Below are 15,810 nucleotides of genomic sequence, written 5' to 3'. Positions count from 1 at the left end.
TTTTCTTCTGAACTTTTTTAGTGTAACCAACCTTTGCAACCTTAAGTAGATTATCAATGTACTATAATATCACTATCTTAGTTGATTCTTGTACTTCTTTTTTATATCATAACTTAACCTTTCCTCTAGGTGCTATTGTTACACCTTTTTGATCAAATTCTCTTCATCATTCAAATTAGTGATAGTACTTAAATCATATAAGTAGTTCTCTTTATTTATCATACTCAAAAACCTCCTTCTTCAATAATCATCCTCAATCTATTCTTAACATATATCTGGTGTAATTATCTATATGCATCTTTGTATAGTTGTTGTTTACATTGGTTGAGTGGTTAAGTTTATTTAGAGAAGATAAATGTTTTAATTGTAGGATAACTAATTGACCACCCCTCTACCCTCTCATTTATCTTGGTGGACTATTTTTTCTAACATGATCAATACTCAAGAATCTATTTTAGACAAGAGGTCTAAGGTATTGCTTCATTCAGAGACTAAACAAAAGAGACAGCTATTGGTATGCAAAGTAAGAAATATTAAGAGTATGAATGCTTAAAGAGTGAAGAAGCTATTAGAGCTAAAGTGTGTGAAAGAAAAACAAAATGGAGGACTGAAATAAAGATCTATAATATACAAGTGAGTTATAACTTGTTATCAGATCAAGCCTTATTGTTACTTTCTAATCATTTTACTAGTCTAGGGTAAATCCTTTGGATTAAGTTTGACCTAATAGTCATTTGTAAATCTTTTAACCAAGTGAAATTCCAAGTGAATAATTTAATTTTCTCTAACAAGGTTCACTCCTAATAGGTTGATTGGAATCCTCTAACCGGGTCACATTTAACAGTGTGTATTTTAACCTTTGACAGGGTTGGCCTTTCACAAGGCATCACTTTAGAAGAGTGAGAATAAGTAGCATGTGATTGGTGTTTTTTCCCAAATTGAATTTCCACATACAATCATTGTGTCAAATGTGTTATTGAATCTATTATCTTTCATGCTTACATCTCTACAAATTTAATTTGACAGTAACCTACAAAGTTTAAGTGATTGTATGATATAATGGATGCATGCATGGGTTTTTTAAGATGTGAAAATTTTTATTTATACATCTTGACCTTGTATACCTAATTCACCCCCTCCTCAGTTATTCTAAAGAATTCCAATAATTGGTATTAGAGCCATCTACTTAAGAGGACTACTTTGAAGGTATTAGAAGCAAAATATCAAGATGTCAAAAAGAGAGGTACCCAACTTTAACAGGGACAACTTTCCTACATGGAAAATTCTAATGAAGATACACCTAGGAGGTCTTGGAGACCATGCACAATCTACCATTACCAATGAGCATGTTGATCATGTTGGAGCCCTAACTACTAAATATCTAAAAAAGAATAAAGAACACAATCAAGCAATGTTGGATATTGACTCTACCCTAAGTTATGTTGAGTTTGATGACATCAAGGGTTGTGATAGTGCAAAGAAGATGTGGGATGATCTTCACACAATCTATGGAGGAGACACAAATGTTTTGAGAGCTAAATCTAAAAGTCTTAAAGGTAAGTTTGGTGATATGATAATGCAGGAAGGCAAGAATGTTGGTCAATATTTCTCTAGGATAAAAGATGTCATTAATGCTATAAGAGGATCTACTGGTAAGATAGATTATGAGACTATATTAAGCAAAGTTTTGAGAACACTATTTCCCATCTATGCTATAAGAGTTTATGCAATACAAGAACTGAGATGTATACCAGGTTCTAATCTAACTCTTGAAGGTCTTTTAGGTAGGCTTGCTACTTTTGAGCTACATAATATTGACAACTTCAAATCTAACAATTTTGAATCTGCTTTTAAAGCTAAGCTATCATTGAAGGAACCTAATGAGAAGAAGAAGAAAAAGGTAAAATATGTTTCTAGTGATAGTGATACATATGAGGAGGATGTAGAACAACTTGAAGCACTACTAACAAGGAGTTTTCATAGAGGTAAATGAAAATTCAAAGGTAAGTTACCTATCATGTGTTTTAATTGCAATGAGGTTGGTCATATTGCTACAAGATGTCTAGAGAAGAAGAAAAATAGAGGTGGAGAAAAATATAGAAGTAGAAGAGATGAAGACAAAAAGGATTACAAAGACAAAGGCAAGAAGTCTTGCTACATTGTAGAAGAGGAAACCAAAGATGGATTTGACCATCATGATGATGAAGTGCTATATGTTGCAATAAAGGATGATTCTAATGAGGATGAGGCAACTACATTAGTGTATTGTGTGAACAAGAATGACAAATGGATCATTGATAGTGGGTGTTCACATCACATGACTGGAGATAAAAGTAAGTTCATTACCTTGAATTATTATGATAGAAATAGTGTAAGGTTTGGTACTAATGCACCCTATCTAATAAAAGAAAAAGATTCTATCAAACTTACAAAAAACATTTTCTGTGACAATTCCTATTATGTTGAATGACTTGATTATAATTTCTTGAGTGTGTCACAATTGAATAGTTTAGGTTGCAAGATTGAATTTGAGAACAAGATAGCTCAGATATATGATATTGGTGGAAAACTAATGGGAAAAGGTGATCAAACTAGATGTAACTATTGAACCTTGTTATGAATGATGCTACTTGTCTAGTTGTAGAATTTGATGATGTGTGGTTAATGGCACAGGAGGTTATGTCATGTTAATTTTGATAACTTTCTTAGTATCAATAACATGAGAAGTCGAAGGTTTTCCTAAGTTGAATAAACTTGACAATATAATTTGCAAACAATGTGAGTTAGACAAAATGACAAAGTCTAGTTTTAAGAGTAAGACTCACACCTCTAAAGGAATTTTGGAGATTTTTTATACTGATTTGTGTGGAACAATTGATGTGAAAAGATACAAAGGTGATAAGTACATTATGTTATTTGTTGATGATTATTTCTAGGTTGATGATAGATATGTTTCTAAAATAGAAATATGATGTTTTCCAAATGTTTAAGTGGTAATTAGCAAGAGTTGAGAAGGAAATTGGTAAAAGCTTGAAATGTTTGAGATCTGAAAGAGGAAGAGAATATACATCAAATGAGTTTGAGATGTTTTTTAATAAAAGAGGAATAAAAAGATAGATATCTGCCCCTATAACCCCTTCACAAAATGGAACTATTGAAAAGAGGAAAATATTTGTAATGGACTATGCTAGGATACTCATGATGAAGAAGAATGTTGCTTTGAACTATTGGAAAGAAGTTGTAAGTATAGATGTCTATAACTTGAACTATGCGCAAGTGAAGAAAGGTACTCATTCAACACCTTTTGAACTATGGTATGGATACTCACCTAATGTAAAATATTTTAAGGTATTTGGAAGCAAGTTTTTTATCCTCAAAGTTTTTAGGAATGGAAAATTCAATGCCAAAAGTGAAGAAGGTATATTTCGTGTCTATTCCATAAGAAGTAAATCTTACAAGTATTTAAATACTAACACTAACAAAGTTGTGGAATGTGCAAATGTGAAATTTGATGAATATATAGAAGTACATGAGGTTGAACCTATAAGGAACTAAAGGAATATAGATAATTTGTATAATTTTATGAAGGTATGACTACTGATGAAGATGTTGTAAATAAAGTTGCAAATCAACAGCAAGTTTGCTGAGTTACATACAATAAATGTTGAGTTGCATTCAGACACTGAGCTACAGTCAGTTGTTAAGTTGCGGAATGAAATTGAGGCACATTCTAGTTCTAAGATTAGTGTACATGAAAGAGATGTTGAATTACCTATTAGAGAAGTACATAGTGACTCAAAAATTGATAGACCAAATGAGGAAAATAGAGCAAAATCAAGATTGTCAAAGTATGTCAAAAGACATCACCCTGCTACACAAATTATTGGAGATAAAGATGCAAGACTAATGAAAAGAAATAGATTGAAAAGTGATACATGTTTACTTAGAATGCATGAACCTAAAATAGTGAAAGATTCCTTAGAAGGTGTGAACTAGAGTAAAGCCATGAAAGAAGAGATTGAACAACTTGAAAAGAACAAGATATGGACTTTAGTTCCTAGACCAGAAGATAAAAATATGATTAGCGCCAAGTTGGTGTATAGAAATGAGTTAGATGAAAATGGTGAAGTCACAAGGAATAAGGCAAGATTAATTTGTAAGGGGTATTGACAAGAAGAAGGGATATACTATGGAGAAACATGCGCTCTTGTTGCAAGATAAGAATGAGTAAGAACTCTGCTTTCTTACTCTACATAAAAAGGTTTCAAAGTTTATCAAATGGATGTTAAATCTACATTTTTGAATGGGATATTGGAAGAAGAGGTTTATATAGAATAACCAGGAGGATTTATTGATGTTAACAACAAAAACATGGTATGTAGACTACACAAAGCTTTATATGATTTGAAGCAAGCACCAAGAGCATGGTATGAAAGGCTTCACAATTATCTTGTGTAAATTGGATTTAAGAGGACTGATGATAACAACAATCTATACTTGAAGATAGAAAAAGGCAAAGGTATTCTACTATCTAAATTTTTTGTTGATGATATTATATTTAAAGGTTAAGATATTTTATGTAAAGCTTTTGAAAATGAAATGAAGAAAGAATTTGAGCTGCCTATGTTTGGAGAGATTGAGTTCTTTGTAAGTCTTCAAGTACATCAAATGAAATATGATATATGCATCACTCAGTCAAAATATATAAAGGAAAATCTAAAAAAATTTGGATTGGAAGATTCCAAGCTAGTAAGCATACCTATGAAGACAGGACACAAATTGTCAAAGAATGATGATTCAGCTAAGGTGAATCAAACATTGTATAGGTCTATGATTGGTAAACTACAATATGTAGTACATAGAAGACCTGATGTTGCATTATCTTTTGGGATAATCACAAGATTCTTTGCTAATCCCAAGGAGAATCATTTGATGGTTATTAAGAGAATAATGAGATATTTGAAAGGTACAAAAGACCATGGTCTATACTACAAGAAAAATGAGAAGTTTGAGTTGAGAGCCTACACTGATGCTAATTGGACTGGAAATATTGATGATGGAAAGAGCACTAGTGGAGGAGCATTTTTTTTAGGAAAAAGGTTGGTTACATAGACTAGCAAGAAACAAAACTGCATATCTCAATATACTGTTGAAGCTAAAAATGTTTTTTCTACAGTAAATTGTACAAACATTGTATGGATCAAATAGCTACTCAAATGTATGGAGGAGGAAATCACTAAACTTGTGATACTTTATTGTGATAACACAATTATTATAAATATATAAAAGAGTCCTATGATGCATACAAAAACTAAGCACATTACAATCAAGTACCATTACTTGAGAGAGTTAGTTCAAGACAAAGAGGTGAAGATGGAATATGTGAATACAAAAGAGAAAATTGTTGATATCTTTACAAAAGAATTACCTAAGGATGCTCATGAGTATCTAAGAGCTAAAATAGGGGTGATACCCCTATCCGAGGCTATTTAATAAGTGTGAGAAGTTCCCTACATCAACTGATATGATTGACATATGTTATAAATTAACACAATGGATCTTACTTTAGGGGCTTCCTCAAGTAATCAAGAGCTAGAGCTATAGATTAGTCACAAGCTAGATGACAGAAGAAGAAACTGAAAATGTTCATATCTACATATTAAGATGACAAGTCTTTGGTAGTGTTGTCAAAGAGGGAGAAATATAGAAAAAGGGAAATCTAGAATACCACACATAGTGAGAACAAGGAAGAAACATAGAATATCTACTTAGAGGGAGATAGTGTACCTAATAATTTAAGTACAGAGAGAGAAATGATTAAAAGACATACATCTACCTAGTAAGAGGGAGATAGTGTTGAGGGAGATACAAGAATAGAATAGGTAGAGACAAATACCTAAATATTAATAAGAGGAAGTGAACAAGATGGAGTCATAAGGATGAGTTGATTTTCTATTGATCATAACAAAATTTTGTAACCTATACAAAAGATGAAGGTTGCTGATAGAGGGAGAGATTTTAATACAAGGAATTATTTTTTTTTGATATTATTGTTGGTGCCAGTTTCCCATCAATGCCAAAGAGGGAAATTGTTGAAAATAGATTGATACAAGTATGAGAATATGTTTCAATCATTGTTTTGTCATTAATGTCAAACTTGTTACTTTCTAGAAAGACAACTACTTGTTTGATTTGAGTATCATCATTTGTTTGCTTGATGAAGAGGATTTGATCAAATGAGATAACAAAAGCACCTAGAGAAAAGGTTAATTTATGGTATGAAAAAGGAGTATAGAGATCAATTAAGATAATGACGATATAGTGCATTTATTATCTACTTAAGTTTATAAAGGTTGGATACACTAATTAAATCTACAAGAAAAAGTAAGAAGAATTGAGTCTGTCAAGCTTGGCTGAGTGGATAGTAGGTGTCGAGAAATGTTAGTGCAAGATGAGAAGAAAATTAGTTGGATCTAAGAAAAGTCAAAGTTTAGTATATGTCGAGTGATGTAGTGTAAATTGAATAAAGTTTAGTTGATGCCGAGCACCAGTAAACTTTAGTGTTTGCTAAGTGATCTAGTTAAAGATGAGTGAAAGAACAGTATCAAAGCTAAGCGACATAATATTGATGTTGAGTACCAGTATTCATGTTAAATCATATACTTGATATATTTGAGCTGACTATTTTATTTTCTTGAATTTTATGAAGTGTGTGGAAGATAACTATGATGAGTCTATGGCACAAAATTCATGATAAACTATTTTGAGGTGAATTCAAAGATGATTAAAGGAGAAGTTTCTAGAAGGTACTAAAATGAAATGATGGGTAAATTCATTGAATTCTACCTAATCCTACCTAACCCTAAAATGGACAATAAAGGATGAAAAATGAAAGATAAGTTTCTATTTATAGAGATGGCTAGTCAGAAGCAAGGTTAGTTAATACTAGAGAATCTAAGTTAGACAAGAGATCTAAGGTATTCCTTCATTCAGGGATTGAAAAAAAGAGACTACTATTGGAAATATAAGATAGGCTAAGTTTCTAAGAGGGGAGGGAAGAATTGGTAACTAATAAAATTTAATCTTAACTCACCAATTAATCCTTCATATGCATTTTGATCTAATTTCATGCATGAAAAACTAAAAGCATTAAAACATTCATAACACTTTGACACACAATATGGTAACCCAAAAATCTTCCAAATAGAAAGTAAAATTGAGGTGGGGATGATACCCACAAGCTTTAGTACTTTAGTATAAAGTTGGTCTGTTAAGGCTTACAATGATCACTTATGATGATCTACCCTATTAGGAGCAATAAATACTGCTAGGTCCACCTTGAAAAAGGATTTTCAAACATACAATGAAGTATGCACTCAGTAAAGAGATTTACAAAAGACTTTTACGTCTACCTTGTGGAAAAAATTGACTATTCCACCTATTAGGATGAACCAGTGGCTAATCTATGATCTACAACCTTGATTTGTTGAATGAGATACCTTTGGAGTGTAATGATCACCTTGTTTTGATAGATATATCTTTTTTTCTCCTTATACTACATGTAGCCTTCACACTTTTGCACTAATATATATCTTTCTTTCTTCATTACTATTCACTTATATTCTCTCTTTAGATGTGATACAATATATTACATTTATTCTAATCCAATTTACAATTCATCAGAGTTGGCTAGAATAAAATTTTCACCAAAATACACAAGGTCAGCCCAACTACAAGTACTCAGGTTCTAAAGACCAACTAGGTGAGGTTCTGATACTCAACAACTATTGTCAATGCTTGGCATTGTTATGCACTTAGTAGATGTATAAGCTTGATTCATACTAATCTCTTCCAAGTAGTCTGAACTCGGTCTACATTGGTGACTCAGTGCACACTGCAAAACTCAACATATGAATTGAATCACTTGGTTGACACTACATAGCTCAGTAACACTATCACTGCAAGCTCAGTATAAACTAAATCACTTGGTTGATACTATATAGGTCGATCAACACTAGATTCACATTGTTGAATCTACAAACCTGTTAATCACTAGAAAGCTTAGTTTTCACTAAGGAACTTAGTAATCACTATGAATCTTAGTTTATACTAATAATCACCAACCTAGTAGATACTGCTCGATGCAAACTAAATATTATTCCTATAATTTGGTAGCAACTATAGAACTTGATAGAGGTTGAATTACTTGGTTAACACTATAATCTAAACTATAAGCTTGGTAGCTACTAACCATCTGATTAAATATGTGTGTTACCAATAAAAAAAAAACTTGACTCTGATGTCAATAATCAACCCCTTTAGAATTAGTGAGAAAAACACTTATCAATCAAAACTGAATTCTCAAAAAAGTTCAAAACAATCTTTCGTTTCCATCCTATGTTTTCAACTCAGTAACATACTCTATTTTTGAGATTTTTTAAAATTTCTTTTGTAACAGATGTTTAAATGAATATCTATACATGTATATATATATATAATATTATGATGCTCCGAATACATATATATTTAATATACTTTACACAATAATATAAACATCTTCTCATCTTATCCCCTTTTATTGCATCATCACATATTCTCCCTTTTTACATATTCTTCTCCTTTATATATCACATCTTATATTACATTTTCTCCCCCTTTTTGACATAAATATCAAATGTGTATGCTACATGGTAATGCCAAAATGTAACAAGAAGTCAAAATGTACCTTTAAAATTAGTAACATTGTCTTGTCCCAATTTTCTTGCAACACTTTGCTTGTATGCAATGCAATCTAAACTTCTACTAATAATTCCATCATGTGATTAGCTATGGATAATTTTTTATCATGAATGAGAGTTTTCGCACATGCTCTACAATGCATCCTTGTTTAGAAGAATCATGCCTTGTATGTTTACAAGTGTAGCCCTTATCCTAGCTTCTTTCCTTAGTAATTCTGCTTGCATATCAGTCAAAAATCTAATCTTTGTGTAATGAGTAGAACTATAGCTCAGCTCAAGTGACAACTTGTGTGCACTTGCCTTTAGATCTTCATCCATCATGGAGAGTTTATCTTTGATTTCTTGAATAGAGATAGATATATCACATAGTTTACTGAATAGAGAAGTGACATTGTTGGTAGAGGTTTCCAATGAGCTAAGAATAGTAGACAAGTCGACTTGGTATATTTCAATCTTTCTTGCAACTAGCTCCAATAATTTATTTTCAAATTTCTTCTCTACTCTTTGCAACAATTTCTCTTTCCCATTCAGATCTTCATTAGATTTCTAAACCACTTCCACTAATTGAGCCACAATAGGTTAAGAAGTATCAACCTTGATGCTAAGTGCATCTACAAGAATATTCTTTGCACTTTCAAGCACTTGATGTTCTCTATTTCTCTCTTCTCTAAGCCTCTATTGCTTAGCTTTCTTCTGCAAAATCTCACCTACTATATGCATTCGATCAAGATTTAGAGTAGAGATATCCCAATTTGGGATAATTGTATCCTCATCAAGATCAATGTCTTCTTCCTTATCTTTACCTTTGCTAGAAACTTTAGTACTTGGTTGAGGCTTGCTCTCAACTATCTCTATACTAATTATTTGCATACTTGAAATAGTAACAATTGTGGAAATGGAAGGACTAGCAAAAAAGTAGATATTGCACTAATTGAAGAAATACCTTGTTGTTGAGTAGCCAAAATTGATGAAGGAGGAAGCACTGTCTGTTCGATAGATGAAGTATGGGTTACTTTAATCAATGAAGTACTAAATTGAATAGGTGTGAAGATTGGTTGAGTGCTTGAATGTATAGTGTTTGTCACAACCAACTTGGCAATAGCTTTCTCTGAGCTTAATGGCTTTAAAATTTTACTCAGAGAGTGAGGAAGTTGTTGGTTTTTTCCAACTATTAAGCAACAAAATACTTAATACCAGGATAATAAAAATCACAATAACCTAAGGATCAGCTACTTCCTATAACAAGTTACTGGTTCTTCAAATCTAAACCCAATTTCAACAAAATCATGAGAGATTTTCTACTCTTTATGCTCTAAAAAACCAAGGCGGTGCACCTAAGGGATGAAAGATTTTTTACACTAATATTACATACATATTTTATTCATTTCGTGACATTTTATAACAATACACATGAAATTTCCCTTTACTAATTTTTCATGGTATTTCCAGCCTCAAATTAGATCTTTAAAATCAAACAACCAATATTACAAAGATCTGCCAATTTCCCAATAAAACCCCAAATCGGGTATGTCCAAAATTAGTGCCAAAAAACTTCACAACTTCACAAATTATTAATAAATCTGAGAATGGACATTTGTACAGAAATTTCAGCAGCATAATAGCCTACAAAATGACATTTCCAGATTTGTATAGCTTTAACAAAATGTAGGACAAAACTATGCTCAATCGGGCTCCCGAAATTAACACACAATGCCCGGAAACACCACAAAAACACCCATAAACTATCTCAGAAGTTTAATCACAACCCAATACATATATTCAGCTCTATTTCAACATCTTAAAGTCTGAAATACAGAAGCAACCCAAACTGATATGAAACACTCAACTGAAAACACCAAACTCAAACCAAAAACAACCCCGAAAACTCACAAATCGGCACTATTCAGCACAAAGGCAAACTCTGTATGAGCATGCACATGGAATGGCTTCAAACTCCCATCCTTAGCCTTCCTGGAAACTTGCAAACTCCCGTTCTTGGGTCTCCTTCTCCACAGGTTTGGCAGCCTCTGAAGAACAACAAGAAAATTAGCAAAAATCAAGTTATGGAATCAGTCCAAAATGCCTCCAAACCCCTTTTAAAGAGGGCATAACCCTAACTCACGTCCAAGAGGGGTTAATAAAATATAATTTAATAATAATTTTTATTTATTAGTCCATTGGTTTCCAAAGATTAGCCCCTTTTTTCCGACTTCACCTTTTTGGAGCCTGCCTGCCTTAGCAAAGTTTATTATTTTATTTATTTTTAATTATTTGAATAGGGGACATGACAAGTCCTCCCCTCCCAAATATTGCTTGTCCTCAAGCAATGAAGGTTGGAATTCTCAAGAATATGTGTTCCTTCCCAAGTTGCATCCTCTAGTGGTAATCCTTTCCATTTGACCAAATGCTCTATGACGCTCCTATTTCTCAACCTTTTCTCTCTTGTATCCAAAATCTCTTCTGGTATCAAAACTAATTTCCCTTCATCATCAAGAGGTGGTAATTCTATAGATACTATGGTTTTCTAGCCTAGAACCTTCTTTAAGCAAGATACATGAAAAATATTATGTATTTTGCTGTTTGGTGGGAGCTCCAATTCATAAGCTACCTCTCCTACCTTCTTGATGATTTTATAAGGCCCATAGAACCTTGGCTTGAGTTTCTCTACCCCACTCCTCTTCAAGGTGCTTTGCTTATATGGCTGCAACCTAACAAATACCAAATCTCCCACCTCAAAAGATCTTTCAATCCTTTTCCTGTTAGCATATATCTTTTGTTGGTTCTGTGCATGTTGTAGATTATCCTTGAGGGACCTTATTATGTCTTGGCTTTGCTTGATAAAATCACTTGCTGCGAGTACTCTGCTATCGAAAAGTATTAGATCAACAAAGGAAAGGGAATCATAACCATAAACAGCACGAAAAGGAGGCATACCAATAGACATGTGATGAGATGTATTGTAACAATACTCCCCTAGGTGTAACCATTTCACCCAAGCATGTTGTTGATTGGAAACATAGTTCCTCAAATATCCCTCTATCCATTTATTAACTATCTCTATTTGTCCATCTATTTGAGGGTGATAGCTAGTACTGGGAGTGAGTTCAGTTCCTGCCAAATGAAAGAGCTCCTTCCAAAAAGAGCTGAGGAATCTACTGTCCCGGTCACTAACAATGTTTCTAGGCAAACCATGTAATCTAAAAATTTCCTTGAAGAACAATTCAGCCACTTGTGATGCCTTGAAATCAGATGTGATAGGAAAGAAATGTGAATACTTAGTTAGTCTATCTACCACCACATATATGCAATCCTTACCTTGAACCTTGGGCAACCCAGTGATGAAATCCATGGAAATACTTTCTCATTTTTGTTCGGGAATAGGAAGTGGCTGCAACAACCCTGCAGGAAAATTTTGCTCATTCTTGCTTTGTTGGCATACCATACATTCTTTAATGTGTTTAAGGACATCCTCCTTCATACCCTTCCATGAAAATCGCTCTCAAATTTGCCTGTATGTCTTGAAGTATCCCTGATGACCAGCCAAAGGTGTGTCATGAAAGGCCCTCAATATCCTCTCCTTAGTTTTTGACCCTGGCACTAAGAAGATCTTGTTCTTGTAATAAATCAATTCATCAACAACCTTGTACCTGTTATCATCCACTAACTTATCCAAAATCTTGGTGGCAAATGAATCTTTAGCATACTCTAAAATTATGGAGACTTTCCAATCAGCAGAGATAGATGATAAGGAACACAAAGTGGGCTTTCTTGAGAGAGCATCAGCAACCACATTATTCTTTCCTTTCATGTATTCAATATCAAAATCATAAGCTTGCAATTATGGTCTGTCTTTACAATGAATCTCCCACATACCAAATATTGTCTAAACTTATGAAGTGCATGCATGATTGCCAACATTTCCTTATCATAGATGGAGTAACCTTTCTCTAATTGATTTAATTTTCTACTCTCAAATGCTATTGGATGTCCCCTTTGAGTTAGGACAGCCCCTATACCTTCTCCAAAAGCATCACATTCAACAACAAAAGGTAAAGAGAAATCTGGAATTGCAAGCACAGGGCATGAACTCATTACCTCCTTAAGCTTATCAAATGTTTTTTGTGCCTCTTCTGTCCAAACAAAAGCTCCTTTCTTTGTCAAATCAGTCAAGGGGGCAGCAAGCTGAGAAAATCCCTTGGCAGATCTCCTATAGTAGCTACACAACCCGAAGAAACCTCTCAACTGTGTAAGATTAGTGGGTGGAGGCCAATCCAAAATTGCCTGGATTTTTTGTTGATCAACCTGTACTCCTTTAGAGCTTATAATATGTCCCAAATATAAGATCTCTATCAAACCAAACTCACATTTAGATAGCTTAGCATAGAAGGATTGCTGCTCCAAGATTCCCAAAACAGTGTCTATGTGCTTTAGATGCTCTTCCCATGTTTTACTGTATATCAAGATATCATCAAAAAATACCAAAACAAATTTTTGAAGATGCTGACTGAATACCTTATTCATACAAGATTGGAATGTTGCAGGTGCATTAGTGAGTCCAAATGGCATAACAAGAAATTCAAAGTGCCCATAGTGACATCTGAAAGCAGTCTTTTCCACATCTTCACTCCTCATTCTGATTTGATGGTAGCCTGATCTTAAGTCAATTTTTGAGAAGTATACAGCACCATGTAACTCATCAATGAGTTCATCTATGCGTGGTATGGGATACCTATTTTTTATGGTCTTCTTGTTTAGAGCCCTGTAGTCTATACACATTCTCATTGTACCATCCTTTTTCTTGACAAGTACCATAGATGATGCAAATGGACTAGAGCTAGGCCTTATGAATCCCATGTCTAGGAGTTCTTTAATATTTTTTTCAATTTCTTCCTTATAACCTCTTGGATGGCAGTATGGGGTTGTTATAACTGGTTTGGCACCCTGTTCTAACTCTATAACATGCTCAAAACCTCTATCTGGTGGTAATCCTGGAGGCAAATCATTGAAAACTATACTATGCTTATCAAGAATATTTTGAATTTCAAAATGGAAATTACCTTGATTCTTTGGAGAGCTTGTTGGTTGGATTATGACTCCTTCTGCCCATGTTACTTGTCCTCTTCGAAAAGTCCTCTCCATCCTCTTTGCAGAGACCGCCTTAGGTGCTCCATTCGATAACCCCCTCAATATGACTTCTTTCCCATTGGAATGAAATTTAAACTCCATAGTTTGATGGTTCATGTAATAGCCTCCGATAGAGTGCAACCATTGAACACCTAATACAAGATTTGTCTCCCCAATACCAACCACATAGAAGTCATCACATAACTCATAATCTCCTAAGGTCATCTTGAGTTGTTTTACCACCCGTGTGCAAGGCATAGTGAATCCATCAGCTACAGTAACATTGAATCTCTCAAAATCTTTTGCTTTAAGCCATCTTTTCATGAAAAATCCCTCATCAATAAAATTGTGAGTTGCTCCACTATCAAGAAGAACGGTCAACCTTTGCCCTGCTAGTACCCCTCAAATTCGAAAGGGATGGTATCTTAGGACTCCTAATAATGCTACTAAAGTGCCATCCTTGCTGATTTCTTTTCCTTTCTCTTCTTCTAGCTCCTCCTTAGTATCATGAAATTCCTCATGCTCATCTGAATCAGATTCTGAAGCAACTTCAATATAGTGCACTTGACCTTTCCCCAAACATCTGTGTCCTGGAACCCATGGTTCTCTACAAGTAAAACAAAGCTTTTTCCTTCGTAATTCACTCCTAGTCTCTTCATCTACCTTCTTTTTTGCCACATTTGTCACATCTTTTGGTGGTAGTGTTGGGAAAGTCTTTTTTTGAAAATTTCCCTTATGTTGCCAAAGATTTGGGGGTTTTTTATTAGTGATTGATTTCATAGGCACCCAAGTTTCAAGTTGCAAGCTTCTTTTGATAGCTTCCTGTAAGGTTGAGGGTGAGAAAGCCTTAACCAAACCCTTAACAGAATCTTCTAAACCATCAAGAAAAAGATAAACGATCCTCTTTTCACTCATATCAGGTACCATAACAGCCACTTTTTGAAATTCTTCTATATACTCATTAACTGATTTGGTTTGCTTCAACTTTGACAATTCTTTAAAGTACTCTTCATCATCCTTGAGGTCAAATCTATCTATCACTCTTTGATTGAAATCTTCAAATGTAGTTACCTGATCATGACCTTGAGTAGTCATTCCATGATACCACCAATCATAGGCTGTATCTTCCAAGTGTAGACTTGCAAATTGAACAGCATCACTCTCTTTCATGGGGTTAAGTGTGAAGAAAGTTTGTAATTTTTGTAGCCATGCTCTAGCTGAAATTTTATTTGTTCCATCAAAAGTAGGTGTTGTAAACTTGCTTATTTTATTTTTGAGCTCTCTTCCACTTGTGTCATGCTCCCTCCTGTTCTCTTTCTTGGGCATCAAAGTGTTCATTATATCCACATATTCTCTAAAAGGAACTGAACTACGAAAGTCATCATCTAAACCATTATAAGTAGCTCTTAATGTAATCAAGTTACCTGTAACCTCCTCCACTGGATTAATGGTTGGATTTGGTACTGGTGGCTCATCTGCAAGCAAGAAGATAGTTTTGGTTGATTTAGATGGTGTGGATCTCCCATTTCTTGGCTCCTTTGAAGTACTCCCTTTCTCATTAATAGATGCAATTCCTTGTAATTTTTCTGTCAATATTCGCAAAGCCTCTCTAGTTTCCGCCAAACCATCCACTGTTTGCTTTTGAGGATTTTGGATGTCTTGGAAGAATTTCTTTACCATCTCATCTGGATCAGCCATACTTTTTTCTTCCTTGGATTTTGTACTTTTTCTTTCAACTGGGGGTTTGATCAAAATTTTGTTATTCTTTTCTCGCTGCAAATATCTTTTTTCTCTTTCACTTAGTTGCATGTGATCATAAATTTTGGCCTAAAACTAATTAGAAGCAACATGCAACCATAAAATATGACATGCAAGATTCGGGTAGTTGTCAAAACTAACATGCAAGATCTGGGTAGTTGTTAAAACTGACATGCAACTTCTACAAACC

The sequence above is a fragment of the Cupressus sempervirens genome, chromosome 9 (assembly GCF_028749045.1).
Source record: "Cupressus sempervirens isolate cs-2001-9-10 chromosome 9, ASM2874904v1, whole genome shotgun sequence".
Taxonomy (NCBI): domain Eukaryota; kingdom Viridiplantae; phylum Streptophyta; class Pinopsida; order Cupressales; family Cupressaceae; genus Cupressus; species Cupressus sempervirens.
Note: the sequence above shows the minus strand (reverse complement) of the source record.